This window comes from Pteronotus mesoamericanus, unplaced genomic scaffold (genome assembly GCF_021234165.1).
Source record: "Pteronotus mesoamericanus isolate MK-2021 breed Mesoamerican mustached bat unplaced genomic scaffold, CSHL_Meso_final scaffold_21, whole genome shotgun sequence".
Classification (NCBI taxonomy): Eukaryota; Metazoa; Chordata; class Mammalia; order Chiroptera; family Mormoopidae; genus Pteronotus; species Pteronotus mesoamericanus.
In genome coordinates this window covers 12,594,720-12,604,087 of record NW_026555310.1, presented here as the reverse complement: position 1 = coordinate 12,604,087, position 9,368 = coordinate 12,594,720, and positions in this window count along the sequence as shown.

Here is a 9,368-nt window from a genome sequence, read left to right as displayed (position 1 = left end):
TTAAGTGTCAACAGTAGAGGAGAGAGAGACTGGGATAGGAGCAGAATTTGAAGAGAGACTGGCTGAGACTTTCCAGAATTGCTCGATCATATAAATCCACAAATTCAAGATGGGCAAAAATTTCCAAGTATGATAAATAATATGAAATCAATATCGAGACCCCTCATAATAAAATATTAGCCTCAAAGATAAAGAGAAGACCTTAAAAGTAGCTGGGGAGAAAAAAACTATGACAGCTATACTATTCGATGACTTTTTAATAGCAATAATGGAACATGAAAGGCAGTGTAATCAATAATACCTTCCAATCCTGATAGAAAATAACTGTTACCCTAGAATTGCTTTTCCTTACAGCTCTAGTCCTGTTTGAAACCCCCAGACTATTTAATAATAGCATTAAAGAACCATTTCTAAAGAATTTGTTGATTTATATTTAAAGTTTTTTTGTATGTAGGCAGTGCTTTTTTTTTAATGAGAGAAGTTTCTGATTTTTTCACTGTTTGGTGTTTAACCCATATGTTCAATAATTCTTCCATTGGTCTTGTTTCTTTTGGTCTTATTAATGGACTTTGAAGCACTTGAAGTTGTTCATCCATAAGAATTTCTTTTACTTTTTCAGTGTTGTCTCCAGTGATCTGCAGTGTATATTCCTTTATCCATGTTGCTGAAGAGCTATCACATACTCTCATCTTCAAAATGCTTTATTACTTCAAGCTTCTCTCAAATGCGTAAAGCTTTCACATTCATTGTTGATTTTTAATTAAGAGACTCAGATATGTTTGGGATTATATATATATTTACCATCATCCCAAGCATATCTATAAAATCTGCCTTCACAAATGTGAAAGCATAGCAAGACACAACCTTAAAAGATACTATGCACAGTGAATTGAGGTAGCTGCTTGATTTTTGAACATATGTGTTCATTTTGTGTTTACCTGTGTGGCTCAGTTAAGAAAGGTGCTGCTTTCTGTACCTAATGTTTGGTTGATGCAGTTGCACATCAGGTGGTATAAATTCACATTATGCTCAGATTGTCTCTACTCTACTATGGGGGAACAAATTTGTCTTTTCAAAACAATTGTAGCGGAAGAGACTTCCCCCCCCCAGACAACAGCATTTTTATTGCCTTACTAGTGTCTTTGGAAGCGCAAATATTTTAAATTTGATAAAATCTAATTTATCTTTTTGAAAAGGAATGATTGTGGTCACAAAAATTCTGTTCCACATTTCCTTAAAGACAGTTTGTATTGTTAGTTCTTACTCTTTGGTGTATGATTCATTTCCAGCTAATTAAACAATAAATCATAAGGTTATAAGTTTTTTTTTTTGCATGTAAATTCCAGTTGCTACTGCAGCAGTTGTTGAAAACACAATTATTTCTGCAATTGAATTAACTATGTAAAAACTCAGTTGACCATGATTTGTAGATTTGACTCTATTATGTTTTATTGCTCTATATATCTTTTCATATGAATATCACATTGTTTTGATATGTGTAGCAAGTTTTGAAATCAGATATTACCATCTTTTTCAAACAATTGTTTGGGTTTATATGTATTTCCATATAAATTTGGCCTCAGTTTGTCAATTTCTAAAAAAAAAATTCTAGCTGGATTTTGACACATTGAATCTATATAGTAATTTATAGAGAATTGACACCTTGCGTTTTACAATCAATGAATATGTCATATCTCTTAATTTATTTAGGGTTTCTTTAATTTCACATATAAAGCTTTTGCCTAGACTTTAGCCATGTTAGCAAAACAAATATTTATGTTATAAGCCACAAGGGTTTGGGAAATTGTTACCCAAAGGTAGATAGTTGGAACACATTTTTATTCCTGGAAGTGAGGTACTTCCATAACAAAAACCTAAAATGTGGCTTTCGAAGAGTTGAAGCTGGAGAAGATTATTAGATAAAATCTAATGGCCCTTGAAGAGACTGTTAGTAGAAACCTTATGGTCCTTAAGGTTGGCTTTTTTGTCAGGGTTGAAAGGAAATTGAGGATATATTACTGTAATTTGGAAGATTGGGGACATTATGTAATGACAGAAAGTTAAGCAACACTATCACCTGTAGTAATGTGGAGAATAGAACTAAGGAGAAAGTAGAACTAGAAAATTAAGGAGATTTCAAAGGAGAGGGTTGATGGCTTCTAGCTGCTTGTAGTAAAATGCAGTATGAGCATGTTAAGTGAAATAACTATGTGTATGAGGAGGAACCCCCATAAAACTGGAATTATCTTCTGGAGGGTGGGCCCCTTGTGGTACAGGCTCCCCTCCAACAGGTTCATGTCCTAGGAGCCCATCTGTATCGGTGTTCTCGCTGGCATTGTGAGAGGCTGTGCTTGTTTTCAGTGAATTTTTTTGAAGATACTTTCAAAACGTTTGCCTGTTTCCTGATGGGTAATTTGCAAGTGCACCTGCCCCACACCACGTTGAGTGGTCAGCAGTTTTCGACCAAAAAAGTCATGACCCCTATACCCTATCCTCCCCATTCACCTGATTTTGCCCTGAACAACTTTTTTGTTGTTGTCTCCCTGGATGAAAAAAGTCCTCAAAGGGAAATGTTTTTGCCAGTGTGGAATAGGTGAAACGAAAAACAGTAAAACACTAAAATGCATGAAAATACTGACGAGTTCAAAAGCTGTTTTGAGCAGTTAGGAAAAAAAAAATGTCTCGATAGATGTATTGCATCAAATGGAAAGTACTTTGAATGTGACTGAAGTTTAAACATGTAAGAATAAATATACTATTTTTAATAATTTTGGGGGGATCTCCCTTATATAACAGAGCTGGGTATTGCTCGAATCGAAAATAAATGTTTCTCATTTCAGTTTCTTCAGGTGGCAAATGATACTAAAATTATGAAAAGGCCTTGGACAAAAATTAATTCCAGGACACAGTCAGGAAAATGGGAATAAAGATAACATCAAGGGTGCTACACCTTGCCGAAGACTTCAGGATTTGAGGCGGTATCTCAAACATAAATATCTCTAAGGATCTTAAAGAGCATGCATTGGAAATTGTCTCTGTTCAACAGTAGGGCTTTTAAGGAAGCCAGTTTTGAATTCTGTGGATATGGCTTTTATCTAAAGGGGTGAACCCCAGTACAATTGATAAGAGACCTACATAGATTTAAGAGACAATAACGGCTCGGACTAAAAGGGGCAGAGACAGTACAACAGGAAAAGAGGACTTTGGGCCCTGACTAAGGAGCTCAGTTGGTTAGAACATTATCCTGATATGCAAAGGTTGTGGGTTTGATCTCCCCTCAGGGCGCATATGAGAATCGACCAATGAATACCTAAGTAAGTGGAACAACAAATTGATTTCTATCCCCCCCCCCCCCAGCCAGCCCACCCTCCCTTTCTTCTCATTTTCTCTAAAATCAATACAAGAAAAGGAAAACAAAACAGAGGCCTTTGGACTTTTGAAGTACTACTGGCAGGAAGAAGGCTGGTAAAACTACTTAGCTGTGAATATCAGCAATTTTTCTTTCTGGAAGAGGATGGCTAAGGGGGGTGGAACCATGACCTCAGGGTGTAGAGTCAAGATCTGTAGAAATGCTGTGCTGCATTTCCAGGCAGTAGGTCAAAGAACCGTCAGTACGTGCTTGACTGGATTTCAAAATTAAGGATTAGTGACCACCTGTTTGCCTCTTTCCCCTCCTTTCAGTGGAGAAGTTGATAATAATCTTATAATTCTTCTACCTCTGAATGTGTGTAGAGGACATATAACTAACTTCTTTAGTTCAGCAGGTCTTCATATTGAGAATACCTATACGTGAGGAATGTACTTGATAAGTAGCATCTGAAGAGTCCCATACACACTCACATGAGATTCTGGACTTTATGCCTGATGCCATAACAAGTGAGACTTTTGCAAAGGTGGGGTTGTCTTGGGAAGTGGGCAGTGTGTTTTGCATGCAAAAAGTATATGAATAATTTGAGGCTGGAGGGTACGTTTGCAATTTCTTTGACTCTCCTTCCACAAAAAGGGGAGTCTAATTGCTCTTCCTTTGATATGAGTGAACCTTAGGGACCAACTTCTAACAAATAGAATGAGGTGGAAGTGATGTTGCATGACTTCCAGGCTCTGTTATAAAAAAAAAGATAGCTTTTCCTTTTTCTTTTCCTCTTTCAGGGCTCATGCCTCTGTTGCTGAGCTGCCATTTAGGAAGTCAGGCTATCGTAAAGCCCACATGCTGCAGGGCCATGTAGAAAGTTAAAGATTCCGGAGGAGCCCCAGCTTTCCCAGCCCCAGCCTTTCAGTAATACCCAGCCAAAGATGCATGGAAATGAGCTGTTCCTGCCAACCCTGCTGAATTGAATACTTATGATCAAAATATATTGTTTTAAGCCACTAACAGTTTTGAGGTGATTTGTTACACAATATTAGATAACTGGAACAGTTCATGTTTATGTATCATTGTTCACATTACTATATTTGCTATCGAGTGCTAAAATTTTATTTGGCACTATGTATTTAAATGTGTATGGTCTAAAATGGTGTTTTTCACACAGTGGACACTCAATAAACTCAGTTGGCACTATTAATGAATTGGAACACAACCCAGGCTACTTGAATCTGGCTCTTTTGAAGCAGTCTCATTCTAGAAATACAGGGGATCATTTCACATTTCCCCTTTCAACCTGTTCTTGTTGCTTTGTTTACCTTAGTTACTTTCTGAATGTAGAGTTTATAACTGGTATTGCTTTCACTTCACCTCGACTGTGACTCCGTAACTATGAAAGTATACTGAGCTATATGTAAGTTTTACAGGTTGAGAGCCACCTATTCCTTGGAATTGTAACTAGTGCATAGTAAAAAATCAGTGATTATTTGTTGACTGGCCTTAACTGTATGAAAGACTATGAGTAATTTATGTAAATTCCCTCTTTCAATCCTCACAGCAACATTAGGATTATCATCTCCATTGTATAGATAAGGAAATTGAAGTATAATTTGGGGAAGTGACTTTGCCAAGGCAGTACAGTCAATAGCAGAGATATGATTCAAGTCAACGATCTGACTCCAAAGCCTGTGCTCCTGATGATGGTGCTTTACATGGTTTTGATGTTATCATAGGTTTCTAGTCGTTGACCTTGGTATTATCCATCGAGTTCACCCATGTCATTTATTTGATTTGCTGGTTAGCTGCTGCTTCTCCAGAACCTATGCCTTCTTTGCTGCTGCTTTGTGGTATTGCTACATTCTTTCTTGTGACTCATGTTTGGGGGTCCATGGAGAGAATCTACCATTAAAAATGTAATAATGTACACGAAATTGAGAACTAAGAACACCTACTCCAGTAACACAGAAAATAACTGTATTGTCTTCATGGAAAATATATGAAATATAATAAAATTGGAACCATTGAATTGTTTCCATACTTGAAGAAATTAAGACCTGTAAGAATTAATGAATGAATGTAAGAATGAAAAGACTCATGGCAATTTGATGTTAGACCTTACAGTTTTAGAATTAGACATTTAAAAATTTTTTTTCAATTACAGTTGACAGACAATATTATATAAGGTTCAGGTGTACAACCCAGTGATTAGACGTTTATATAACTTACAAACTGACCACTCTGATAAATCTAGTGCCCATCAGACACTCTCTATAGTTATTGAAGTATCATTTACTAAATTCCCTATGTGGTACTTTGCATCCACGTGACAATTCTGTAATTACCAATTTGTACCTAATCTATCTTTTCCACTTACGCCCCCCAACTCTCTTCCCACCGGGCAACCATCAAAATGTTCTCTGCATGTATGAATCTGTTTCTGGTATGGTTGTTTGTTTATTTTGTCTTTTAGGTTCCACATATAAGGGAATCTGGCATTTGTCTTCCCCTGTCTCTGTTTCACTCAGGACAAGACCCTCTGGATCCATGCATCTTCCTGCAGTTGGCAAGTTTTTTTATTTTTTTTTTGTGGTAGAATCATACATAGTGCATTGTATATATGTGCCACTTCGATATTCATTCATCTGTTTATGGACATTTAGATTGTTTGCCTATCTTGGTTATTGTAAATAATGCTGTAGTGATCATATGGTTGTGTCTTTTTGATTTAGCATTTTGGGTTGCTCCAGATAAATGCCCAGAAGTGGAGATGCTGGGTCCTTCTTTGTCTCTTATTGTAGCCTTTGTTTTTTTCTGGTGTAAGTATTGCTACACCAGCTTTTTGTTTGTTTCCATTTTTATGAAATACCTTTTCCTATCTCTCTACTTCCAGTCTTTCCCTCTGAAGTGCGTCTCTTGTAGACAGCATATGTAAGGGCCTTGTTTTGTTATCCATTCAGGTAGGGACAATAATAAAATTTTCCCTATAAAGCTCATTGTACAAAAGGAACAATAAAGAGTAGTGGTTAAAACATTACTTTGGCAAAAACTGACCGGGGTCTAAGTTCAGACTACCAGCTGTGCTACCTAATGTCAGTTCCTTTACTTCCCGTGACTCAGCATACCCTCATCCATAAAGTCAGGGGCGTAATAGTGCTTTAGATATAGGGTTTTGTGAAGATAGAATGTGATGATGAATACAGGAGGTTCTCACAGAACATTGTTTCCTTTAATGTTGTTTCACAGTAATGTTGATTAGATGCTATAGGAACTTAACTCCTTTTTATATCGATTAGCCTATGGTAAAATTGGTTTTGTTACATCTTTTTTGCTTAATATCACAGAACCTGTTGACAACATTGAGGACTTACTATATGGATGATCTGGCATATAATGAATGTGAATTGTTATTTTATACATAAAATGTAGAAATAGAATAATTTACTATAACAAGCAAATCCCAACTTGGCTAACCTAAAGTTAATGACATTTCCCCTCTTTTAATACAACTCAAAGAAACAAACGAAAATTCTCATCCTAATGTGTTTGTGAATACACATGAATTCTCATACCAAGAGGAATTTGCTGCTTGATTAAAACAGCTTTGCTACACAAAGGTTCATTTACAAAGCATGATGGTTGATATTGGCCTAGTGCCATGGTGTCATTTTTTTCCAGCTCAGGAAAAACTTCCATTGCTCCTTGTGGCCCACACGAACACCTGTGATGCCTGCTTTTAGTCATTCTTCAAACATTTATTGAGCACATACTATATGCTAGTTACTTTATGAGGTGCTGGAGAGTCAGTAGGAACTATTGCAAGTTCCTTGCTCGTGTGATTATATTTAGTGGTAGAAACAGGTAAGAAATAAAAATACTTTCAAATAATGATGAATACTAGGAAGGGAATAAAAGTTACAGGACAATGTATAGGGCAGGAAGGGTGCAATTAAAATGTATAGTCAATGCGGGCTCTCAGGGGAGATGATTTTGGGCTGATACTTGAATCACAACAAGGAACTAGACACACAAAGAATAGGCGACAAGCATATGAGGCACAGATAACAGCACGTGCAGAACCCCTGGGGTGGAAATGACTTAGCTTTATGAATTCCTAAGTAACTTGCATATGAATCTGCTCAACCCATTGATATATTATTCACTAGGTGAGCTCACCTTTTGAAAGAACATAATGCTAATTTCCTTTCTAAAGTGGTGATTTCAAAATTCTAATGCAGCGGTTCCCACACCGTCATGTGTTTCAGAGTCACTGGAGTGTTTAAAATAGTTTCCTGACCTAAAAACCTTGAACTGGTATAAAGAGTAGAATGGTGGTTACCAGAGTTTGGGGTTGGGACAAATGGGGAGATGATGTTTAAGGGCACACATTGGAGCTATTATAGGTCAGTCAGTCCTGGAGACCTGATGCACACCTTAGTGACTATAGACAACAGTGCTGTATTTTCAACTTGAAAGTTAAGAGTCCATCTTAGTTGTTCCCACTACAAAAATAAATAATTAATTAATTGATGGGATAGTGTTAGCTGCAATACATGTATCGATTCAGTAAGTTGTCTACCTTAAACTTACACAATTTATATGCCAATTACATTTCCAGATTTGCATTTCTAACAAACTCACAGGTGATGCCTGTGCTACAAGTGTGAGGGCACTTTGAGAACTAATGCTCTGACAAATCTGTTTTTAAAAATTTATTGGGGTGACATTGGTTTGTAAAATAACCAATGTAGGTTTCAAGTGTACAATTCTATAATACATCATTTGTGTATTGCATTGTGTGTTCACCACCCAGAGTTAAATCTCCTTCCATCACCATATATTTGAACCCTTTTACTACCTCCCCCCAACCTGCCTCTCCTCTGGTAACCACCGTACTACCGTACTATACTGTGGTCTGTGTCTGTGAGGGTTTTTGGTTTTTTTTTTTTAAAGAGTTTAGTATCCACCTGCTAAAAGTAAAACATGCTGGTATTTTCTTTTATGTAAAACATTTGCTCTGTGTTGTGATCATCTGAAACTAATTTTGGTAAGTATAATGGAAAAGTACATGACATGTTACAGGAAAAAATACCATCAGTGTTTCATATCGACTTCATTGCATTTATAGCAATATGAATTTAATTTCAATATAGCCAATCAGTGAAGGGTTAATGGCAGTTTTCATTTGGAGGGGATTTCAAAAATTATTTTTAAAAGCTGAATGGAATTTAAATATTAAGTGACTGAGAAATCCTGAAAGTATTTTTGTTTCTTGACTGAGAGATCACATAAATAGAAATTTATATTAAATGCTGTTCATCTAGAGACTATGAGAATGTCTTATCAACAGTGCCATTCAGGAGGATATTCATGGAAGAGATGCAGAAAGAAAGAGGGACATCAGGCTAGTCAGCCAGATCAGCTCAAACTATTCTGGTCAGCAGGGAGCTGGGCTGCTGCAGTCACGCAGTCTGTGTGGCAAACGCCAAAGCAGCCCATGTGTTCCTGTCCGTAGCGGTTGTTCCCAGGAAGGGAATTAATAAGCACAATGCTTGCACTTCGGACATAATAACCTTAGCAGCATCAGGGGTAGCATATTGATGATGATACACAGAGGAGCCGACAGTCATCCAGCACTTACTTCATGTCATTGCATTAAGTGCTTTACGTGATTAACTGATGTAACCCCCCAACACAGATGACAGTAATAACATCTCCATTTTATAGACAAGAAAATAAGGCGAAGAGTAACTCAATGTAGTTTAGGTTAGCAGGCAGCAGGTTGAAAACTGGGATTCAAACCTAGACAATTTGCCTTCGGTCTGATCTCTTGAACAATGTACATGGACTGCTTCATATTTGGAAAAATCCCAGATCAAATGTTTTCAGGATTTGTGTCTATAGTGCAGTTTAAAATGAGGTATGCGATTCATTTATGCACACTCTTTCAGTTATTATACAGGAATTCGACAATGTCTGTGTTTTAATCTTTCTGCCTGGATTTGACAAG